The sequence below is a fragment of the Adiantum capillus-veneris genome, chromosome 19 (genome assembly GCF_014529385.1).
Source record: "Adiantum capillus-veneris isolate H3 chromosome 19, ASM1452938v2, whole genome shotgun sequence".
Classification (NCBI taxonomy): Eukaryota; Viridiplantae; Streptophyta; class Polypodiopsida; order Polypodiales; family Pteridaceae; genus Adiantum; species Adiantum capillus-veneris.
Genome location: NC_140949.1, coordinates 26707818 through 26719535, shown reverse-complemented (window position 1 = coordinate 26719535; position 11718 = coordinate 26707818). Strand labels below are relative to the sequence as shown.

Genomic DNA, 11718 nt, shown 5'->3' with positions numbered 1-11718 from the left:
AGTTGAGAAAGGGCATACATCTCAATATCAGATTTTCCCGGATGAGGGTCTTGATTAGCCACCTCTGCATTGAGATCATTGATCCCCCTGTGGCAAATGATATACTAAGATAATGACCTTGCAATCTGTGTATTAAGAACCAAGGGTGGACCTACTGCGTCGCAAAAGAGGGGGAATAACCGGAAAGAACCACCTCATGAATGAACAAAAAAACATGAATCTATTTGAACAAGTAGGGTTTCATCCAAAAGCTCACCAGGCCTTCAGCCTACAAAGAGTTGGCCCATTGCGTTTGTCAAGGGTGATGTCAATCAACTATGGCTTGTACTTCTCTCAATTGAAGTGAACACAAACAGAAAACATAACTCTGGATATGTGATATATTCTACCAAGCATTTTACACTACGCCATTCTTCCAGGTGGACTTAAGCCACACTCCTTGAGACGATTATCTTCCTCTAAAATACATTGCAAAGGAGCAACTAAATATAATATTGACAGCATCCTTGCATGAGCTTCTCTGAGGGCATATATGAAATAACCATGCTTGACAGTTCAATTAAATAATAAAGCTATCCATTGTCCTTTTTAAGATCACAATTTGACTACACCAGTGATAAAAAGCACTACACCAGTGGCAAATCTGTCATGACCCTCTCTATGTTTTTCTTGCCCAGTCACCTCCCCATGAAGTGCAAAATGAAACGTACAGTGACAACTTTGTGACGGGTTGCAATGGCACAAAAACAGTTTGCTCATAGGCACTCCCCTTGTCACAATGCTCATTTCTGCTGCATGGCTTCAGAAACTGACTATGACACCCTTAACACAGAAAGCTCCAACTAAATCATAGCCAAACTGCAGCAGAGGAAGAAGGTTTCCCGATCAGGATATGCAAGCAACGAGCCTTCTCAATACATCAACAGAAATGGTGACGGCCGTGAGCATCGTGTAAAGCATCCTGCGGAATGCTGGGAGTACCCTGCACTGTAGGTGCACCTCCCGAAAATACTCCTCAATGAGTTGCTCCCTCAAGGGCTTTGGTATTTTTTCACAGGCACCAATCTGATCAATGCACCCAATGCCGGTCAAGTGCCTCTTGACTCGCCTTATGGTACTGGTGTGATGGATCCCGCAATACTTGCATTGCCATAAGCGCGTGCCGGAACCTTGCTGGGAAGCGGTCGTGACTACGCTCAACACATTAGTGTGGAGCTGCCAGTTGGGGTTGGTGTTGCGTGGCATGATGAATTTCTGCGAAGAGTGCAAACACATGAGAAATAGAGGGAGGGGTGTCGTGAAGAGTACGCGCAACGTAAGGAGAAAGAGTGGGAGGGGCAAGAAAGAGAGAGGAGCTTACCTTTCTACGCGGGAAACGACTCCTGAGTCCTGTCTCTGAACTTCTCTGCAGTCTCTGTTTGCTCTCTGGAAAATGAAATCGTGTAGTGAGTATAAGGCATACAACCTTGGGCTATTAGCCTATTAGCATTCCACCGCCAAAAAAGCCCCAAATCAGCTCGCGTTCCAGGCCCCTAACGCTACACATTCGGCAATTTTTTACTGCAGCACCGTACGGAACCGTATTGTACATACTGTACTGTACCGTACGGAAAGGTAAGGTACGTACATACTGATGCAACCTTGCACCAACATATAAAATGTCGTGTGGGGCCTAAACGACTTTGAAATGAGCCTAGCCACCCTTTAACTACTCGGATTTCAGTGCCGGTCGGCCCAACCATCTCGTGGCGACCTGGCCTTCACTGTTATGGGTGAAACTCTCAGCCATCGGCCGTTTCACACTGGCCATACAATGTCCGAGCATTTGTGACTTCAACAAGAGGGTCCCAAAAATTAAATAAAAATCAAGGGAGAGAAACCAACAACTAAGTTACTGCTTGTCACAGCCTCGTGACATACTCCCCTCTTGAAATCGCAAACGTCCTTGATTGCATGCCTAACATACATGCAATAGATGATTTAATGTGATTAGCACCCTTTTATCATCACATGTATCCGCAAGAAAGGTCATGAAACATAGATATAAATGACTTAATGAACCTCATACTTTTGTCATTTCTATCTATGATAGAAGTTAGCATTATACCGTAACACTTGTTGAGCAATGTACACTTCTTTTGCACTGAATCCGTATGTACATATGATGTGCTAGCTCTATCACTACCCCTCTTTTGAATACATTGAGTTGGAGCATACGTGGGTTGTAACCCAAAGGCCTCAAGGTAAAGCTGCAATACATTTGGTGACTTCAAAAGTTCATTCTCTTCCATCCACTTTTCATCCATAGGTGGATAGTTTTGAGCTTCATTCAATAACGCCGAGCAACTTTTCCCTTGACTTTTGTCTCCTTATGTGCCAAAATCTGTTGAGATACCAAGATCTCATCAAGTTCCTCAACTTCTGGCTGATCTTCTTCTAGCAAATCTTTTGGCACATCACCCACAAAGGATCTTAGAAGACTCAGATGAAACGCATTATGAATCTAAGCAACATAGTTGATCTTGTCAAGTACTTGAAAAGGCCCATAGTAACGCATGCTGAGCTTCGGAAACAACCTTTCCTTGCCCTTCATCTTCTTTAACCTTGCCTTTTCAAACCGCAAAAGAACCCAATCACCAAGTGAAAACAAGAGTTCACGACGGTGACGATCAGCAGCCTTCTTCTGCTTTGCGCCTTCTTCTGCTTTGCCTGAGTCTTCTCCAAGGCAAGCTTAACTTTCTTATATATTTCATCCATGTTCTCTACATATCGATCTGCTTCAAAAATCTTCCTTTGTGTGAATGGGAGGAACCTTTTTGCCACCCTCAACAATTTCAAAAGGTGTCTTGCCTGTTGACGAATGCACCGTATTATTGTATGCATACTCACGCATGGGTGTTTCCACTTGCCCTTATTATCAAACACACAGCATTTCAGCAGATCTAAGACAATAGAATTAGCCTCTTCTGACTTTCCATCAGTTTGTGAATGAAATGAAGAGGAAAACTTGGGCGTAGTGCCCATGTTTTCAAACAAGCCTCTCCAAAACAAGCTCGTCATACAAGGAACACGATCACTGACAATAGATTGTGGCATACCATGGTACTTAAACACATTGTACATAAACAATCGTGCCATCTGATCAGATTTTATCTTCTTCCTGACAAGAATAGAATAGGCTTGTTTGTTGAACCTGCCATTATTCCCTGTTGACGTTCTCGAAAGATCAAAGATAAAATCCATAGCTATACTTTCCCATGGTTTATCTAGAATAGGCAATGGTTGCAATAACCCTGGAACCTTTCGCCTGTCAAACTTGACCTTTTGGCAAATTACGCATGCTCGCACAAAGGCATCCACATCTATCCTCAAAGTAAGCCAATAAAAGAATGTCTCAACCACTTTCACTGTTGCATCAATGCCACAATACTCTACATATGGTAGGACATGACTTTCTACCATAACCTTAGGTCACAATGGCCTAGTGACACATAGTCTGCCATGCATCATCACAAAACCGTCCCTGAGGAGATATTAATGATGGCGTTGTCCATCTTGCAAAAGATTCTTGCAAAATCTTCATCAGTAGCATACTGTTTCTTCATGTCATCACGCTCATGACGATAAGGAATCGACACAGCTGAAATTTGTGGCTTTCTTTATAACACATCAGCCACAACATTCTTCTTGCCTTCCACATGCACAATCTGAAAGTGGAACATAGAGAGAATGTTTGCCCATCACATATGCTTTTCACGTAACTTTGACTGTGTTAAAAAGTATCGCAAGGTCTGATGATTTGTTTGAACAACAAAATCAAGTCCTAGTAGGTAGTGTTTCCAACTTGAAAGAGAATGAATCACCAGTCAGTAGCTCTTTCTCCCCTATGTTGCAAGGTGACCTTTTTGTTGAAGACATCCAACACACCATGTACACAGAACATCCATGGGATTCCCAACAACGCATCACACCCTTCAAATGGCATGATATAAAATTCTTCTGTGCCCACATACGACTGAATATGTAGACGCAGCTTTCCAATGACGGGAGTAACACACTTTGAGTGGCCAGGACATTCCACACTTGCCTCTGCTGTGTACCCAATCTCTTCAGCTTTGATGCCGAGTTTGATAGCCAACTCTGGTGAGATAAAGTTTTCCTTAACATCTGGATCAAAGAAAATAAGCGTTGTCTGGTCCCTAACTGTACCCCACGCTCTGCATAGCTCATTCGCATCCAAGTTCGGTCTATCGCCCACCATATTTGCACTAGACTTGTCGTGGGTTTAGGCTTTTTCCCTTTCTTGACCTCTTTGTCCTCTGAGTCAGCTGCCCTCTTCCTCTGTGGACAACCTGCAGCAAAATGACCAAGCTGCTTACAAATAAAGCATTTATTCTCAACATTAAAGCCTTCTTCTCTTCGAACAACTCGTGCACAAAAGGCCGCTTCTTCTGTTTCTTTGTCTGTCCTCCAGACGTTCTCAGCTGAGTCCTTCGCTTTCTCTTCTTTTCTTGACCCCTAGGACACTTCAAAAGTCGCTTTTACAAAGGGCTTCTTTGCTGAATTTTTCTTTGGCTGGTCCCTTTCACGTTGCCCTGGAATCCAGTGTCTTCTCCCTTCAACAAAGCATGACCAGTGTTGGCAACTTCCATAAGCTGAGTAAGGGTGGCCACTCTATTCTTAATACAGTAGTTTTTGAGCCCTTTAGGCAGCCCACAACAATACTTCACGATATGCCCTGTCAATGGCACGAACCTGTAGGAAGTTACTGAGAGCAACACTTTACAAAACTTCCATGTACTCTAAGCTCTTGCAAGTAGCCGCAGTGAGTTGGTGCCAACCAATCTACCATGACATCGGCTTCGATTTTTTTGATATAGCCATGCAGATGCAAAAACTTGCTTGAGGTAAACCCATTGGCAGGTGCCTGTCCTTGTATCAACAATGTCGTCCACCATGAACGTGCATTTCCTTTCAAGAAAGTGGCAGCTTTCTTGACCTTGGAGGCCTCTGTAAAATCCCCTTGCATAAGCAATATCAAACTGTTGGAGGAAAGTAAGAGTCTTCGTCTTGTCCTCAAAGCCTTTGAAAGTGTCAAACTTCACAGCTGCACCACCTTCTTTGTATGGTTTTGGCTTTTCCAACACTCCCACATTATTATAGGGAAGTGTCTACAACATGGAAACAATGGTAGGGATCATTTGTGCCCCTTGACCGTTAACGTTTTGGTTCCCTGGTGCCCTATTTGCCTACTGGTCAGAAAAACTAGCCATACCAAAAGCGGCCCGTGGCACCCCAAATTGGCATGATTACATTGAAACCCTCGCTATAAGCCCATATTACCATACATGGGATTTGGCATCATGCCTTGCATACCCCCAAAGACTGTTCCTGGCATGAACTATTGATTTACAGGCGCATAACCAGCCATGCTTTGAAGCACAGGTCCACCCCCAAAATACCAAGGATGTATCGTGGGTGGTGAAAAAATTTGATGCATAGCCTAGAAAGTAGTTCCCTGTCCATTTAAACCAACATCTGGACTCTGAAAGGTGGGTGGCTGAACTAGTATAGCTTGTGGAATTCGCATCCTAGCCACCTGTTTGTGGACAGAAAAAGGTTGCCTTGGAGCCTCAACTAACTCCGCAAGGTGCAAATGGTCCCTGCCCTATGGGTTGGAGCCTCAACGGACTCTACTGCATGAGAGAGTTGCCTTGTCTGTTGTGACATTGGTGGAGCTTGCAGAAATTCCATAAACCTCGGATTTCGCACCAACCGAGTAAACACATTCACAGCAGCAACCAATTGTGTCCTGAACGCATCCTCAACTAGCTTCCCAACCATTAACCCTTGAACTTGTGGCGCATTCTTTACTTGTACTTGACGACGCAAAGTAGCTTCACTAGTAATCCTGTAACTCAAATTCAACACTTCAAAACAAATCATGACTTGGTAGCTAGAGTGCTCCCAAGTAGACAGTGACACCGCATTGGTCCCAAAGGTTGGCGCCCTCTCAGTACTTCTTTATTGCAATTAAACTTTCGAGAAAACCTGTAAACTTCTATGTGTTGTCTCACTTCTATTGGGCTGAAAATGGCCTACTCTAGCCTAATTTCCGCAGCATAATGTCACGTGCACATCTAACCCTATGTGTACGTGGACAAGCTACTTCATGGCAAGGGTTGGGTTCAGTTCAGTCAGCCTAGATTAGGAAGTGTTCTGGCACTTTTGTGAGTCTGTACGCAGACCGTGCATGTCCAGGCACTTAGAATAGATGCATATCCTCTGGTTGCACACAGCATGATCATCAGATTTCCATCAGGAGCATTTTTACAGTGCATAGACCTAATTCCCTATTTTTGACATTTTTCACTTATTATTTTTAAGTGACTTTTGTTGGGAACTAGGTAGGGCAAATTTAGCAAGCAAGTACATAAGCAACCTAGCGATAGCACTTTTGGGCAGAAGAGGCAGCAGGAACCGCGTGTTCAAAAGGCACCTTCTCAGCAGGACCCCCACAGGACACCTAGCGTTTTTGGAGCAGAGACCCTAGCGTTTTCTGCATCAGCAACAACTAGCGTTTTCAGCAGAACAAGTCCAGCATTTTTGCATTTGCAGCAGCATGCGATAGAAGACTATAGACCAGCCCTAGCGTTTTTGCATCAGCATGACAACCTAGCGTTTTGCACTTTCTCCGCGACAAGACCATCAGAAGCACCAGCGTTTTCAGTTTTCAACAGCCAGACACTGCAATAGAAGTCCCGAACCTCGCAGATCTCACCTTCCTGCAGCAGATCCTAGCCGCACAGTAAGATCCATCGAAGTTTGCACTTTCAGCCTGGCAACGCAGATTTGCGCATCTGCGTTTTCAGTGCATTGTCGTCGCATCGTCGCCATCGACATCGTCACCGACATAGAGTCAGAATTCAGCAAATAAAGATTTGCAGATTTCAGCCATTAGCGTTTTAAAATTTCAGTCCGTCTCGTTGTCGTCCTCATCATCATCGACATCATCGGCAAGTCCAAGCATTGAGAGATTTGTGCACTCAATAGTAGACCGCTCTCGCCATAGAGAGTGGGGCCTTCGGAGACGGGTTTTGACAACATTCTGGTGTCGTATTCTTCTCTCTCTATCTCTCAGTCTCAGTATCTTCATTCACACTGTTTATCCACTTTGTTTGTGATCACTTGCACTCTCTCATTAAAGGAACGGAAGGCTCTCCCTTTTGTAAGTAAAAGGAACCTTTTATCGACTTTGTTTATGACCACTTGCACTCTCTCATTAAAGGAACGGAAGGCTCTCCCTTCCGTAAGTAAAAGGAACCTTGAGCACAGTTCGGAGCACTCATCTTGAGCAAAGTTCAACATTCACTTCTGCTGCACCTTACATTAGTATCAGAGCTTTGGCAGTGTTCTATATCACTCAAGGAAAGAACCACAAGAACCATAGAATTTTTTTTGCTTGTTGCGGTCGCATGTAACCCAAGTCCTCTTGGGCATGTCGATTCCTAATCGTGTTTTTGAAGAGTGACAAGAAACCATAGAAAGAAGGGCTTGTCTAGCCTCCCCTTGTTTCTCTTTTCACTCATTGACGGACCGTGCACTTAGCGGCCAGCCAATCGACGTGAGGTGGGAAAAAGCAACCTTGGTGTGAGCGCAAGGCCGCCAAGGGGTGCGCCCACGGAAAAGAGAAGAGCTTGGGTGAAGAGAAGATCCTTCTCTAACACAGATTGCAAGCGAAAGAAGAACCTCAAGATCCTCAAGATCCTCAAGAACCAAGAATCACAAGAACCCAAGTTCCTCGTGAACTTAAGAACCCAAGACTTCAGTGTATGGTTATTACCTGGAGCGGAATGGATACTTCACATGGAGGTGATCAGCATGGCAGTGGCGAAGAGGAATTTTCCCCACCACGAGGTTTTTCTAACCCTCTCCCTTCCCCATCTACGCCAAGGATTTCACCAACTCCTATGGAGGCTTTAGTCAAGACGATGATGGACAAGAGGATACACCAAGAAGCGCAACGCGCCGCCTTGGAGCGCGAGCGCGAAGAAAGAAAAGCAAAAAGAAGGGCAGTCATAGAGCGTAAATACGAAGAAAAAATGGCAGCCATAGCACGTGAACACGAAGAAAGACAGTTAGAACGCGAAGCAAGAAGAGCAGAAAGAAAAGCAAAATTGGCTCGCGAGCGTGAAGAAAGCCGGTTAGCCTTTGAGAGTGAGTGTGAGCAAGCGCGCTTGGCAGCCAAACAGAGAGCCCAAAAAATGCAAGAGTTGTTCCGACTCTTTTCTAATGTGCAGGCACAGATTGTAAAGGATAAGGAGAAGGAGACTCTCTCAGTTTCTTCTTTTTCAAAGCATGACACACATGATTTGCATGATAATGATAAGCATGATGATTTGCATGATCAAGATGTGATTATTCACCAGCATGATGATTTGCAAGAAAAAGATGTGATTGTTCACAAGGATGATGGTTTAGTTGATACTTTTTCTAGTGAAGCTAACCTCATTGCAGATTCGATAGATCACGAAGAACCGATCTTGGCTCTCGAGTCAAGGTCCAAAGAACCCCCACACGAAGTATTCTGTGTACGAATGATTAGTCAGCACGCATTGTTCGAGTGTTTCATTCGTGATGCTTTCTTGTATTTTAGTCACCGTCTTTATGTGATCCCTTTTCATAGGCATGCCATATTGCACGATAAACACGATTTACTCATGAATGAGCACGGATGTATGCGGATGATTCATGAAAAGATGAAATGTTTGCATTCAAGGAATTCACATTCCATGTCTCTTCCTTGGCATGACACAATATCCGAAAGAGCACAAGAAAGATAGAGCATCAAGCATCGGCATTTCCATTGTGATTTGCCACAGTTCATAGATTTAGATCAAAAAAAAAAAGTTTCGATTCCATTGTTTGCATGTGTTTGATGAACGGTTTGGCACTCCGTCTATATGTTCATCTACATTGCATGCACAGTCTTTTAGGAAGACTAGAATTTTTCCAGTCACTTTACATGGAATGGGTATGTTCATGTTTTTGCGTTGAAAGTGGTTTCAGGAGTTTTCATCCTCTGAGACTCTTGAAGAAGGTAGACGCATGACTATAGACGAAGTTGAAGCATTGAAGGAGCCACAAATGACTTTGTGTCGCTTTCGGCACGGCCCAAAGAAGCAAGCATTGGAGACCTTTATAAAATTCAAGTATCGCATGACCCACGCATCAGAGTGGGCCGACGAAGAGTCCTTTCCAGTATTTCAGACCCTATTGGCGTTCTCCCTTGACGTCAGACAGTTCGGTACCAGTACCTCCTTTGAAAAGGAGGGGATGTCACGTGCACATCTAACCCTATGTGTACGTGGACAAGCTACTTCATGGCAAGGGTTCAGTTCAGTTCAGTCAGACTAGATTAGGAAGTGTTCTAGCACTTTTGTGAGTTTGTTCGCAGACCGTGCATGTCCAGGCACTTAGAATAGATGCATATCCTCTGGTTGCACACAGCATGATCATCACATTTCTATCAAAACCCATCAAGAGCATTTTTACAGTGCATAGACCTATTTTCCCTATTTTTGACATTTTTCACTTATTATTTTTAAGTGACTTTTGTTGGGAACTAGGTAGGGCAAATTTAGCATACATAAGCACCTTAGCGCTAGCACTTTTGGGCAGAAGAGGTAGCAAGAACCGTGTGTTCAACAGGCACCTTCTCAGTAGGACCCCCACAAGACACCTAGCATTTTTGGAGCAGAGACCCTAGCATTTTCTACATCAGCAACAACTAGCATTTTCAGCAGAACAAGCCCAGCGTTTTTGCATTTGCAGCAGCCTGGCGACAGAAGACTACAGACCAACCCTAGCGTTTTTGCATCAGCATGACAGCCTAGCGTTTTGCAGATTCTCCGCGACAAGACTATCAGAAGCACCAACGTTTTCAGTTTTCAACAGTTAGACACTGCAATAGAAGTCTCAAACCTCGCAGATCTCACCTTTCCGCAGCAGATCCTTGCCGCACAGTCAGATCCATCAAAGTTTGCAGTTTCAGCCCAGAAATGCAGATTTCCGCATCTGCATTTTCAGCGCATTGTCATCGCATCGTCGCCATCGACATCGTCACCGACATAGAGTCAGAATTTAACAGATAAAGATTTGCAAATTTCAGCCATTAGCGTTTTCAGATTTCAGCCCGTCTCGTCGTCGTCCTCATCGTCGTCGACATCGTCGGCAAGTCCAAGCATTGTAGAGATTTGTGCAATCAATAGTAGACCGCTCTCGCCATAGAGAGTGGGGCCTTCACAGGAGGTTTTGACAACATTCTGGTGTCGTATTCTTCTCTCTATCTCTCAGTCTCAATACCTTCATTCACAGTGTTTATCCACTTTGTTTGTGATCACTTGCACTCTCTCATTAAAGGAACGGAAGGCTCTCCCTTTCTAAGTAAAAGGAACCTTGAGCACAGTTCGGAGCACTCATCTTGAGCAAAGTTCAACATTCACTTCCGCTGCACCTTACACATAACGACAATAGAAGGCTTCACAAACAAAATCCCCATGCGCTAGGTGACTTGCCGCGTGCATTAAAGCACTTTACAACCCTGACGAGAAAATACAACACGCTGAAATCTCTGTTTTTCAAGCCTAAAATGCACTAGAACACCTATTTCACAGTTCCCAAGCTTCCCCGAAGCTCCTGGGACTTTTTGGCATCAAAAAGGGTCGAAATATTAAACCTGCAGAAAACTACAACAAGCTCTAATTCACTGTTTTGGGCTCCATTTCGCGTGCCGGTCACATCCATAGCAAGCCCTCGAGTTCCCGCACCTGGAGGCTACTTGCCCTTTGATTTGGACGAAATTTCTTGCGAGAAATCTCTCCGAATCAACCTGTACTTGCTGGGCATTAGCAATCAATAATTCGGGTACCTATACAAGAGGCTCTTGCCTCAGCAATCGCGCATAAACCCACACAACTGTACATACAAATGAGTAGCTCTTGCCTCAGTTGGGCATCATGATTCTATATTCATAAGGGGAGAGAGGTACACGAGAGCGGAATCATCGTGCTACATAAAAGGAGAAGGCAAGCTTTCCATTAAAGCTATAAACTTACATCGACTACTCACACACACACACACTGTGGGCTCACAATGAAGAAGATGGCAGCCCAAATCAGCCCCAAATCAATTTGGGCGCCCCCCTGCAGCTGAGGTGTCTTGCACTTTGCTCTGGAGCCGCTAAGTGTCCTCTATACCTGAGTTAATTTCCTAGTACCCACCAACTTATGAAGTGTCGCATGGGGCCTAAACGACTTTGACTCGGATTTCAGTGCCGATCGGCCCAACCATCTCGTGGCCACCTGGCCTTCATTGCCACGGATCAAACTCTTAGCCATCGGCCGTTTCACATTGGCCATACAATATTCAATCATTTGTGACTACAACAAGAGGGTCCCAAAAATTAAATAAAAATCAAGGGAAAGAGACCAACAACTAAGGTTAGTGGTTTTCATAGGCTCCTGAGAGAGCTTGAGAATGTGGATCGACAAATGACTAGGTCATGAGCACGTGCTTACAAAATCTCTTTTTGTCAAGAGGTTGCAGAGCCACAGAGAGCACGAGAGCATCCGGCAAGGAAAGTTGCCCGTGCTTACTAGTCGGGTTCATGCGAATGAGGGAGTGTGTTTCATTCACACTTCACAGCAAGATGGCCAA

The 11718-nt window shown here is 44.4% G+C and overlaps 1 protein-coding gene across 2 annotated transcripts in view; it reads right to left on the bottom strand.

Annotated features, from left to right (window-relative positions):
- Positions 1 to 357: 357 nt before the first annotated feature.
- LOC147433741 (exocyst complex component EXO70B1-like) overlaps positions 358 to 11718 on the bottom strand; it is a 29839-nt gene continuing 18478 nt past the window's right edge. For both annotated transcript variants that reach the window (XM_086490369.1, XM_086490368.1), the window contains 2 exons: positions 1361 to 1425; positions 358 to 1254 (listed from right to left, as the gene is read on the bottom strand). The gene's annotated coding sequence lies outside the window, so the exon portion shown is untranslated. The remainder of the gene's footprint in view (positions 1255 to 1360; positions 1426 to 11718) is intronic.